Raw genomic sequence first — 10369 nt, 5'->3', positions numbered from 1 at the left:
CACCATGAAGGCTTCGACAAATGCTCCATCTTCTTTTTTTATTCGTAAATGCAAAGAAATAATTTCTATCTATTTATAAATCAAATTTTCTATCCTTAATTTTACATCAATATGTAAAAGTCCCAATCTGCAATTGGAAACATACAAAGGAAGGAATAGAAAGATACAACTAAAAATATAAACACATCAGGGACACCCAATCCCTATTTAATAATTTACAACTATTGTAGATATATTCATATAATCAGCCATCACAGATACATTCACAGATACATCCATTACATGGATGTTTCTAGTCCAGAACCATCCATCATGTAATTTATAATAATTATAAAAAATATGAAAATAAATAGCCATGTTATTCTAATTATGATATCATTCATACACATGTCAATTAAGATGTTTAAAATATGGATGCAGGATCTATCTAGGGTTTTTGATTCAGGTTCAACTTTTGATCCAATTTCAATTATAAATCAACCATATGTCACCCTCTTGAGTTAAGTTAACCAATTCTTAAACAAACTCTAATCAAATTAGGTTTGTAAAAATTTAGTCAACTAAAACTCATATCATAATCAAATTAGGTCAATGACAATTAGATCAACTTTAATTGAACATAATTTCTAATCTAATTAGAACAATGAATTTGATTTAATCTACAATTATCAACCCTAATCTGATTAGGTTAATGAATTATAGTCAACATCAAATTCATAGGCAAAAATCCTAATATGAGTTTGAACCATCCCTTCTTTTATACAAAATTTTCAGCCGCCCACATGACTAGGTCAAGAACTGAATGGGAAACCCTACCATAACCAATGCCTAATTTGTGGTGGCCGGTGCTGGGTCTAGGGTGTGTGCATGACAAACGTATGTCATGCGCATCACATGCATAAGGCAGCAATTTTATGAAAAATTAAGATCACAAGATTTATCCTAAACTTGTCACACAAGTCTAAGGGTCGTGGAATTACATACTAGGGTTTGATTATAGATAAAATAACTTTTTATTAATAGATGATTCTACAAACCAACAATTACACACCATACAAAATTTTGATTTTGATATATCATGAATAAGATCTAATCCATATCACAACAATAATATAATATTTGATTGAATCAATCAAGGATAGCTCTGATACCACTGTTGAAATTTGGATGCATAGCAGAAAAAGATTTTAAAATTTTTTTAACATGCATCATCAATTGAAAACAAGAGATCCAAACCTCAATCCCAAAATCACCTCGATGCATTCAATCAAACACAAAACATATAGCATATCAATGAGGGATTAAAAATTTATACCAAACATGTAGATCCGAATAGTCCGATAGTCAGTATCCTCAAGGCACTTAAGCATGTACCCTCCAATGGTAATCCATATGGATCTCGATCTAGAACTCTCTCCAATCTAGATTCGTTGAATTTCTTTTCAAGAAAATCAATAGTAGCTCCTTTCTTTGCATCACCAACACGATATTTTTTCACTCCTTTGTTTTCTCTTTTGGACATGTAATCCTCTCATCTCTTGGCCCTTTTACTGTCCAACAATTGGACCATTTGCTGTCCAATAATTGGGCCTAAGGAACCACGCATAAGCCCTATTTGCATCACCCCTTTTGCTGTCCAACTTTTGGACATAAGGAACACATACCCAAGTACTTTAGGAATTTTTTGAGATAGGAAAGCTTAACTGACCATGGAACTCTTGCTCGCTAACATCTTAGGGCTGAGGAGACCCTTAGACAATAGTTGAAGATGGTTGACAGCAGCAGAAGGAGAGATGATGGTGCTAGGAAGAAAGGATTTTGGTGTAGAGAAGGATGGTGGAGGCGCGGAGGGAATAGATGGAAAAAATGGCAGCAGAAATGGTTTCCAGGTGGAGAAGGATAGTGGCCAGCTTGTGGCATGGAAAGATCCCCCTCAATCCTCTGCGGCCTTTTTTTTATAACCTTCATATCACGCATTTGTTTCATGTCGCGTCCAACAATCCATCACGTTCGTTCTACCTGCTCCGCATCATCGCTTTGCATCCAACAGCCTTGTGACTATTTTCGCATCAACCAATGCATTTAAACCGCGTGTGCTCGTCAGTCCACTGCACATCCACATGAAGCTCGCACCTTTTGAATCCACGTGCACTTACCATTTCCCGCGCTCGATCTCATTCTCGTCTAGGCCGTGAAGACCATGTCTTGCTAGGTTGCTAGGAGCTAAGAGAGAAATGAAAACAAAGTGGGGTCCATACGGTAGTTTTGGGAGGAGGAGCATTATTGCATGAAGATTTTTGGGCTGCTAGAAATTTGGGAAAGAGTGACTTTGAGCCACGTGAAGATACTCTGGCATGTGATATGAAGGGAGTTGGTGCTTGAAAACTTGAGTCTGAGTTAAATTGAGTCTGTTTTGTTTGAATGAGCCTAATCTCCTAATTACCTACAAAAAAGATTAAGAAGCATCAAATTTCAATTAATAAAGATTAAACAATATAATATTTAATACTTCTAATGTTATAATTCATGTATTGATCACACCCTCCAATTTGAACTTTACTCGTCCTCGAGTAAAATAGAAAATCAGTAGTGTATACCAATTCATCCTAGAAATAAAAATTACCTTGACAGTTTTAAGATCAGTTGATATCCAGCTAGACCATCAAAGGGATACTTCATCGGATTATCAATTCTACCCATCTAATAGTTGAGTGAAGTTCATAGAAATTTTTGAAGTTTTTCTTTTGCCAACTTTCCATCTCACTCTTTGAATCCTCTAACTTGTTGTGGGCTTAGTGTAATGTCTTCTTGTAGTTTAATCTTTTTTTTTAATAAATTATTTATATGTATAGTTAGCACAATGTCCTAACCTTTTAAGCTTTCTAGTTGATCTTTGTAATGAGCTTTAGGTCAATGACTCTCAAACTAGTTGGCTTTAGTTCATTAGGTGTAGAGTATCCCTTAGACTTACTAACTCGAGTCAATAAAGCTACGAGTTAAGGCTGACTCTATAAGAGAATTTTTTTTCTTCTCACCTTTTGATGCAAACCATAACGTTTATTTAAGCGAAGGAGTCCAGTTACTCAGTGAGAGATGCTAAAAATCTATACTTTGATTTTTTCACTTATACCTCCATGAAATAGATTCTTCATTGAGATCATTGGACAGAAGGTTCTGAAATTACTTCAAATTTTTTTTCTGATCTAAACCTTATCATTTATTGGATTTTCTTAATAATTTATCCCTCCATATATCTAAAATTATCTAAAGTACCATTAATCATTCATCAATTAGAATGCCTGATCAACTTCAAATCGAGATAAAATCTGGTACAAAACTGATTATGGTCATATTTGAGGACTTGATTAATTTAATTATTCTTCCCTCCAACTTTATTTTCATTATCCCTGATGGAAGAAGAAAATAATGAAGTAGAATAGAATAGAGAAAGAGGTTGCAAGGAAGGATACCACCTAGATTCGATATGTTTGTTCATTATCAGATGAGAAGTTCTTTCCTTTGTGGGCGTGATTTGCTCGTGACTCCATCTGAGCCTGAGATGGGATGCTCCCTCCAACTTGGATGATTGCCCTTCTCAGATTTTCATAATAAAATGAAAAGAAGCTAGATAATTGAAAGAAATTCATAAACTGGGTTGCCTCTTAGGAGCGCTAAATTTAAAGTCTTCAGCCAGACTATATTGAGTATCATAGTGGTGCTGGATCTACTAGATCAACAGATTCAATTAATTCTCCATCCTTAATTCAATCTATGTAAGGTTTCAATCATGGGCCATTCACCTTAAAGGTATTTTCTTGTTTAGGATCTCTAAGTTCTATAGCTCCATGGAGAAATATGTGAGTCACAATGAAGGGTCCATCCCAACGTGAACGAAGTTTATTGGAGAAAAGATGTAACCTAAAATTGCAGAGCCACATTTTCTGATTGGGTTCAAATATTTTCATGCAATGAATTTATCGTGGTATGCTTTAGTTTGAGCCTTATAAATTCTAACACTCTCATATGCTTCATTGCGTAGCTCTTCAAGTTCATTTAACTGAAGTCTCCTATTGGATCCTGCATTTTTCATGTCAAAGTTAAATTGCCGTATGGCCCAAAATGCATGATGTTCCAATTCAACCAGCAGATGACAAGCTTTGCCAAATACAAGCCGATAAGGAGACATGCCTATGGGTATTTTAAAAGCTGTATGATAAGCCCATAGTGCATCATCCAAGCATGTTGACCAATCTTTTCTATCAGACTTTACTATTTTTTTAAGAATATTTTTGATCTCTCTATTGAAGATCTCAACTTGGCCACCTGTTTGGGGGTGATAAGGTGTGACAACTTTATGGATTATTTCATATTTTTTCATTAGTGTCTCGAAGTGCCTATTTGTGAAGTGTGTACCCTCTGTCGCTAATTATAGCTCTTGAGCATCCAAATCGACTAAAGATGTTATGCTGAATAAACTTGATCACGATTTTGTGATCATTGGTTCGGGTTGCCATAGCCTTTACCCATTTTGACACATAGTCTACTACGGCCAAAATATACTCGAATCCAAATGAGAAAAGAGAGGATCCCATAAAGTCGATTCTCCAGACATCAAAAATTTTTAAAACTAGAATAAGAGACAGGGGCATCATATTTTTTTTGAAATGTTTCATGTTTGTTGGCATCGCAGGTAATTACGGTCAAATTCATGTGCATATTTGAATATTGTCGGTCAATAAAATCCACTCTGTAATATCTTTGCTGCAGTTTTTCTTCCACTAAAATATCCCCCATATGCTAGTGAGTGGCAGAAGGTAAGAATACTTTGGACTTCACACTCAGGGACATAACGTCGGATCACTTGATCAGGATAATATTTGAATAACTCTGGTTCTTCCCAGAAATAGTACTTTACTTGGGAGAAAAATCTATTTTTCTCATGTTGGCTCCAGTGAGACGGGATTTATCCTACTGCCAAGTAATTGACTATATGAGCGAATCAGGGAAGACCAGTGGAAGAGATTGAAAAGAGTTTTTCATCCGAGAACCTATCTCTGATCATTTCTTCGTTATGTTCTACCAGGATCTTAGAAATATGATCTGCTACCAAATTTTTAGATCCCTTTTTGTCTAAAATTTCTAAATTGAATTCTTATAATAGAAGGATCCATCTAATCAGTCTGAATTTTGTATCTTTTTTGGATAGTAGATGTTTCAGTACTGCATAATCGGAGTATACTAGGACCTTGGAGCCTAAAAGGTATGATCTAAATTTATCTAGGGCAAACACAACTGCGAGTAACTCTTTTTCGATCGTAGTGTAATTCAATTGAGCATCTAAAAGAGTTTTGCTTGCATAATAGATTACATGCAGTTCTCGATTAAACCTTTGCCCTAGGACTACCCCTACAGCATAATTAGAAGCATCACACATGATTTTGAATGGTAGGATCCAATATGAGGGTTTTATGATTGGTGCAGTGGTTAAGGCAGTTCTGAGTGTATTGTAAGCAGCCAAGCAATCTTCATTAAAATCAAAAGAATTTTTCTTGGCAAGCAGGTTGCACAAGGGTCGTGAGATTTTGCTAAAATCCTTAATAAAGTGCCTATAGAAACCAACGTGGCCTACAAAGGATCGCACTTGTTTAACCGAGGTTGGGGGAGGCAATTTCGAGATTACTTCAACCTTTGCTTTATCTACTTTGATCCCCTGCTCGGATATAATATGTCCAAGCACGATTTCCTTACGAACCATAAAATGGCTTTTTTTTCTAACTTAAAACCAAATTAGTCTCCACACATCATTGAAGAACTCTGGTTAGATTCTGAAGACAGTCATCAAAGGTAGGGCCGAATATTGAAAAATCATCCATAAAGACCTCTAAGAATTTATCTACCATATCAGAAAAGATGACCAAAATACACCGTTGAAAGGTGGTTGGTGCATTGCAGAGATCGAACGGCATACATCTGAATGCGAATGTTCCATATGGGCATGTGAAGGTGATCTTTTCTTGATCAGTAGAAAATATCGGGATCTGATTATATCCTGAATATTCATCCAGAAAATAGAAGAAACTTTGTCCTGCTAGCCATTCTAAGATTTGATCAATAAAAGGCAAAAAAAAATGATCTTTTCTAATAACGATATTCAGCTTTCGATAGTCCACACATACTCTCTAACCAATTATTGTATGAGTGAGAATTAACTCACCCTCATCATTCTCTACTATGGTAATACCCAACTTCTTAGGTACTATCTGGATTGGACTAACCCACTGGCTGTCTGAAATCGGATAGATAATTCCAGCATCTAACCATTTTACAACCTTTTTTTTCACTACTTCCCACGTATTCAGATTTAATCTTCGTTGCATGTCCCTATGTGGTTTGGCCTCAGCCTCGCAGTGAATGTGATGTATGCAAACAGACAGATCTATGCGCTTCAAATCGGCAATCGTCCATCCTATGGCTTCTTTGTGCTTTTTGAGCACTCTTATAAGTTGATCTTCCTGGTCAACGGTTAGGCTAGATGCAATGATCACTGGGAGGGTATCATTGTGTCCGAGAAATGAATATTTCAGCATGGCAGGAGGAGGCTTTAGCTCTAAGATAGGTGGTACTTCTAAGGATGGTATTAGAGAGCTCAATTGAGTTGGTAATTGCTCATACTTTATAGTCCAATAGAGAGTGGGACTAAAATTGGATGGTTCTAGCAAAGCATATACTTCTTCAGTGTATCCTTCGATATCAAAATTATCGTCTCTAAAATATGTTAGGCATGCCTGTAAAAGATTTGAGTTGAGCAAGGCAGGGGCTTTATGTTCTATAACTTCCTCTAGCATGTTGACCTCGTTATGATCGTACATAGGTGGTCCTTGAGATGCATTAAAAATATTCAGCCTCAGCTTTTTATTTCCGAAAGATACATCCATAACCCCGATCCTACAATTTATATAAGCATTAACAGCTGCTAAGAAAAGTATACCTAGGATGATTGGTATTTGGCTAGGGTTGCTGTCAGATTCTATATCCAATCAAGAAAATCAATAGAAAAATAAAATTCATCTACTTTCACCAACACGTCTTCCAGCATTCCATAGGGTACCTTAATCGATCGATCTGCTAGTTGTATGGTCAGCATCATGGGTTTTAACTCTCCAAATCTAAAGAGGTCATATATAAAGCTCAGGAGAAGGTTGACACTTGCACCCAAATCTAATAATGCCTTCTTAATCACGAGGTCCCCTATGACACAAGATATAATTGGGGTATCTGGATCCTTAAGTTTGGATGGGACAATTTGCTGAAAAATTGAGTCGATCTGTTCAGTCAGGTGGACTTTTCTTGGTATCTATGCCTTAGATTTTCATTTCTGTGTGCATAGGTTCTTTAGAAATTTAGCATAGATCGAGATTTGCTTAATGGCATTAAGAAAGGGTAAGTTTATCTGGACCTGTTTAAACAATTCTAGTATTTCATTCATTTTTATATCCTTCTTGTCGAGAGGCAGAGGAGATTCTAAAGCACTAAGGAATGAAGCCTAAGGTGTAGATGTTGAGTCAGTAGGTTCTTTTCTCTCCACAAATTTTTTCTTTTCTGGCTCGATCGATTTTGATGGTTCTAGTTCTTGAGTTATCTTAAGATGGTTTATGATTTTTTTGCTTCTAATAGTCATGATAGATTTGGCATGTTCGAAAAACATCTCTGGGCCAGTGGAGCTCTCGCTATATACTGACCTTTTGGGTTACTGATGGACTGACTGGGTAATTGTCTTCCTCCTTCCTACTGAAAATTGTTGCTAGCTGACCTATCTGGGTCTCTAGCTTTGCTATTGATTGCGTATAGGAGTGAAGGAGTTGGATGTTTATTTCTAGTCCTTTAAGTGCTTGCAGCACCTTTTCTTCAAAAGTCGAGCTATAGTTACTCGAGGTGGGTTGAGGAGAGTTCTGGTATTATGGGTGGAGTGGATGCTTATAAGTCGTATCTGAGTAACTTGATCTTTGTTGCATCGGGGGAACTATCAGTTGTGGTTTTCATGAGAAATTCGGATGGTTCCTCCATCTTAGGTTGTACGTACTAGAATAGGGGTTGTTCGTGCTAGAATAGAGGTTGTTCCCTAGTCTATGAGTAGTTTGGGCTTGATGGACTTGTTCTTGTACATATTTAGGAAACTATAGTGCAGCTAGACACTCACTTGCAATGTGAGTAGGGCTCGAACATAATGCACATATATCTTGCAGTTGACCAGATGGAGAAGAGGAATGCCCTATACTTAATAATCGATCTAACTTTTGGGATAATTCATCTACCTTATAATGGATATTTATGTGGTTTTCTATTTCATAGATTCCACCCCTCTATGGGTTTAACATGGGTTTATCTCTAGTAGAGGCAGACATATGATATAATAAATTTTTACTTAAAGTTTCAAACAATTGCTATGCCTCAATCTTACTTTTGAGCGAATGTCCCACCGTATGATGCATCGATCATTTATCGATGTCTTTCAGATAGCCCATTGTAAAAATATTGGACTAACTACTATTTGGGTACAGCATGATAGGGATATTTTCTAATAAGGTCCTTTAACCTCTCCCATGTTTCATGGAATATTTCTCCATCTAATTGGAAAAAACTAGTTATAATTTTTCTTATTTGATTAGTTTTTCCTATGAAAAAATACTTTTTAAGAAACTCCCCTTGGAGCTGGTCCGAGGTTGATATAGTCATGGAATCCAAAGTATGTAGCTAATATTTGGCTTTGTCCTTAAGTGAGAAAGAAAATAATTTCAATCTAAGGGCATCATCAGAGAAGTTATGAATCTTGACAGTTGAACATATCTCAAGAAATTCGTTAAGATGTTTATAAGGATCTTCGTTACTAAATCCATAAAATGAGGGTAGCATTTGGATTATACTGGACTTAATTTCATATTGGGTGGCCTCTACGGGAGGTGCCTGTATACAGGGAGAGTAGGTATACGTTGAAGGAGTAAAGTACTCCTTCAATTGCTTAGGTAGATCATTCTTCTGATTTCGATCCATTTGTCTATGTTTGTTGGCTCTAAAAATTCTTTCTATTTCTGGATCAAAAGGTTGAATTTTTGATCTTAACGATATATGACCAAGCATACACAGAAAATTTTAATTTTTATAGAATTTTTTTTTGAAAATGAGAGAAGAGTGAAAGAAATTTACAGAGAGGGGCCTAAGAGTCCTTAATCTAAGAAGAGAAAAAAATTAATATATATATATATATATATATATATATATATATATATATTGTCAAATACTTACTCAATCAAATTTTTATCCTAAGTCATCCTAAATCTAGACAGCTCCTAACTGCCAAGACCGTCTTGGAGTTCTCCAAGTCAGAAATCAACTAGCTAATTAGTCAGATAAGGGTAAGATCGGTGGAAGGTTCCCTGTGCTTTCGCAACGGATCTAATTAAGTAACTACCTTTCTTCAGGACATAATCTCTGAACTCCTTTCCTAGACACCAATCAACTAGCCAATCTTGACCCGGTTCAACTCTTTCGGATGTCTTATCCTAGTATGCTCGAACACCTTAGTGGTCAACATCTAATTAATTTTAAATTAAAGATCTTGGTTATGCAAGATGAAGGATGTGATTTTTGGGCTAAGAAAAGATGATCGAGTCCCCACCTTATCTGATTAATGGGTTAAGTGCCCTTAAAATTAATTATGGAGATGAGATGCAACAAACCAAGATGTCCAAGCTTTGTGATTAGCATGCAGTCAAGACTAAATTAAATTATTTCTCTTTTTAGATTTTATGGTTGTCTCTAATTTTCTAAATAATTTATGAGATGTCAGTGTAAAATTTTTTATTTTACAAAAGTATAAATTTGATTAAGTAAACTAATCAAGTTAGAAAGTACTAAAACTAAAAATATACTAAGAATAAAAGTAAGCAAATGAAGCAAATAATTTTTTTTAATTTTTTTTATTTTTCAACTCAAAAGCAACTACGCCACAATCTCCGACAACGGTGCCAAAATTTGATCGCTTATTGTGAAGCGATCAAAAATAAATCACTAACTTACTACTATATAGATAGTGCAAGTCAAGTTCGTATTCACAGGGATCGTAGACTGAGTTATGTTCGAGTACTAGAATTAAAGAAGAACTAAAATTGATCAATCTACTAAAATAATATTAACACAAGTAAAGTAAATCGAATGCTAATAGAAACGTATATTAAGAATTAAGAATTATCTCGAGATTTCGCCTGGTTACTTGGCAAACAGCTAATACCCTCCTACTATGCAATTAATCTATATGCCATCTATCGAGATATAACCTGTCTGGTGAGAGTATAGCCCGTATCCAGTGGATCAC

The 10369-nt window shown here is 35.7% G+C and overlaps 1 non-coding gene across 1 annotated transcript; it reads left to right on the top strand.

Moving 5' to 3' along the window:
- Positions 1-8555: 8555 nt before the first annotated feature.
- LOC140852754 (small nucleolar RNA R71) lies at positions 8556-8661 on the top strand. Its single transcript, XR_012135653.1, has one exon. It is a non-coding gene; the product is annotated as a small nucleolar RNA R71 (small nucleolar RNA).
- The last annotated feature ends 1708 nt before the right edge of the window (positions 8662-10369 follow it).

The sequence above is a fragment of the Elaeis guineensis genome, chromosome 11 (genome assembly GCF_000442705.2).
Source record: "Elaeis guineensis isolate ETL-2024a chromosome 11, EG11, whole genome shotgun sequence".
NCBI lineage: Eukaryota > Viridiplantae > Streptophyta > Magnoliopsida > Arecales > Arecaceae > Elaeis > Elaeis guineensis.
The sequence above is the reverse complement of the archived record's forward strand: the minus strand, read 5'-3'. Positions and strand labels throughout refer to the sequence as shown.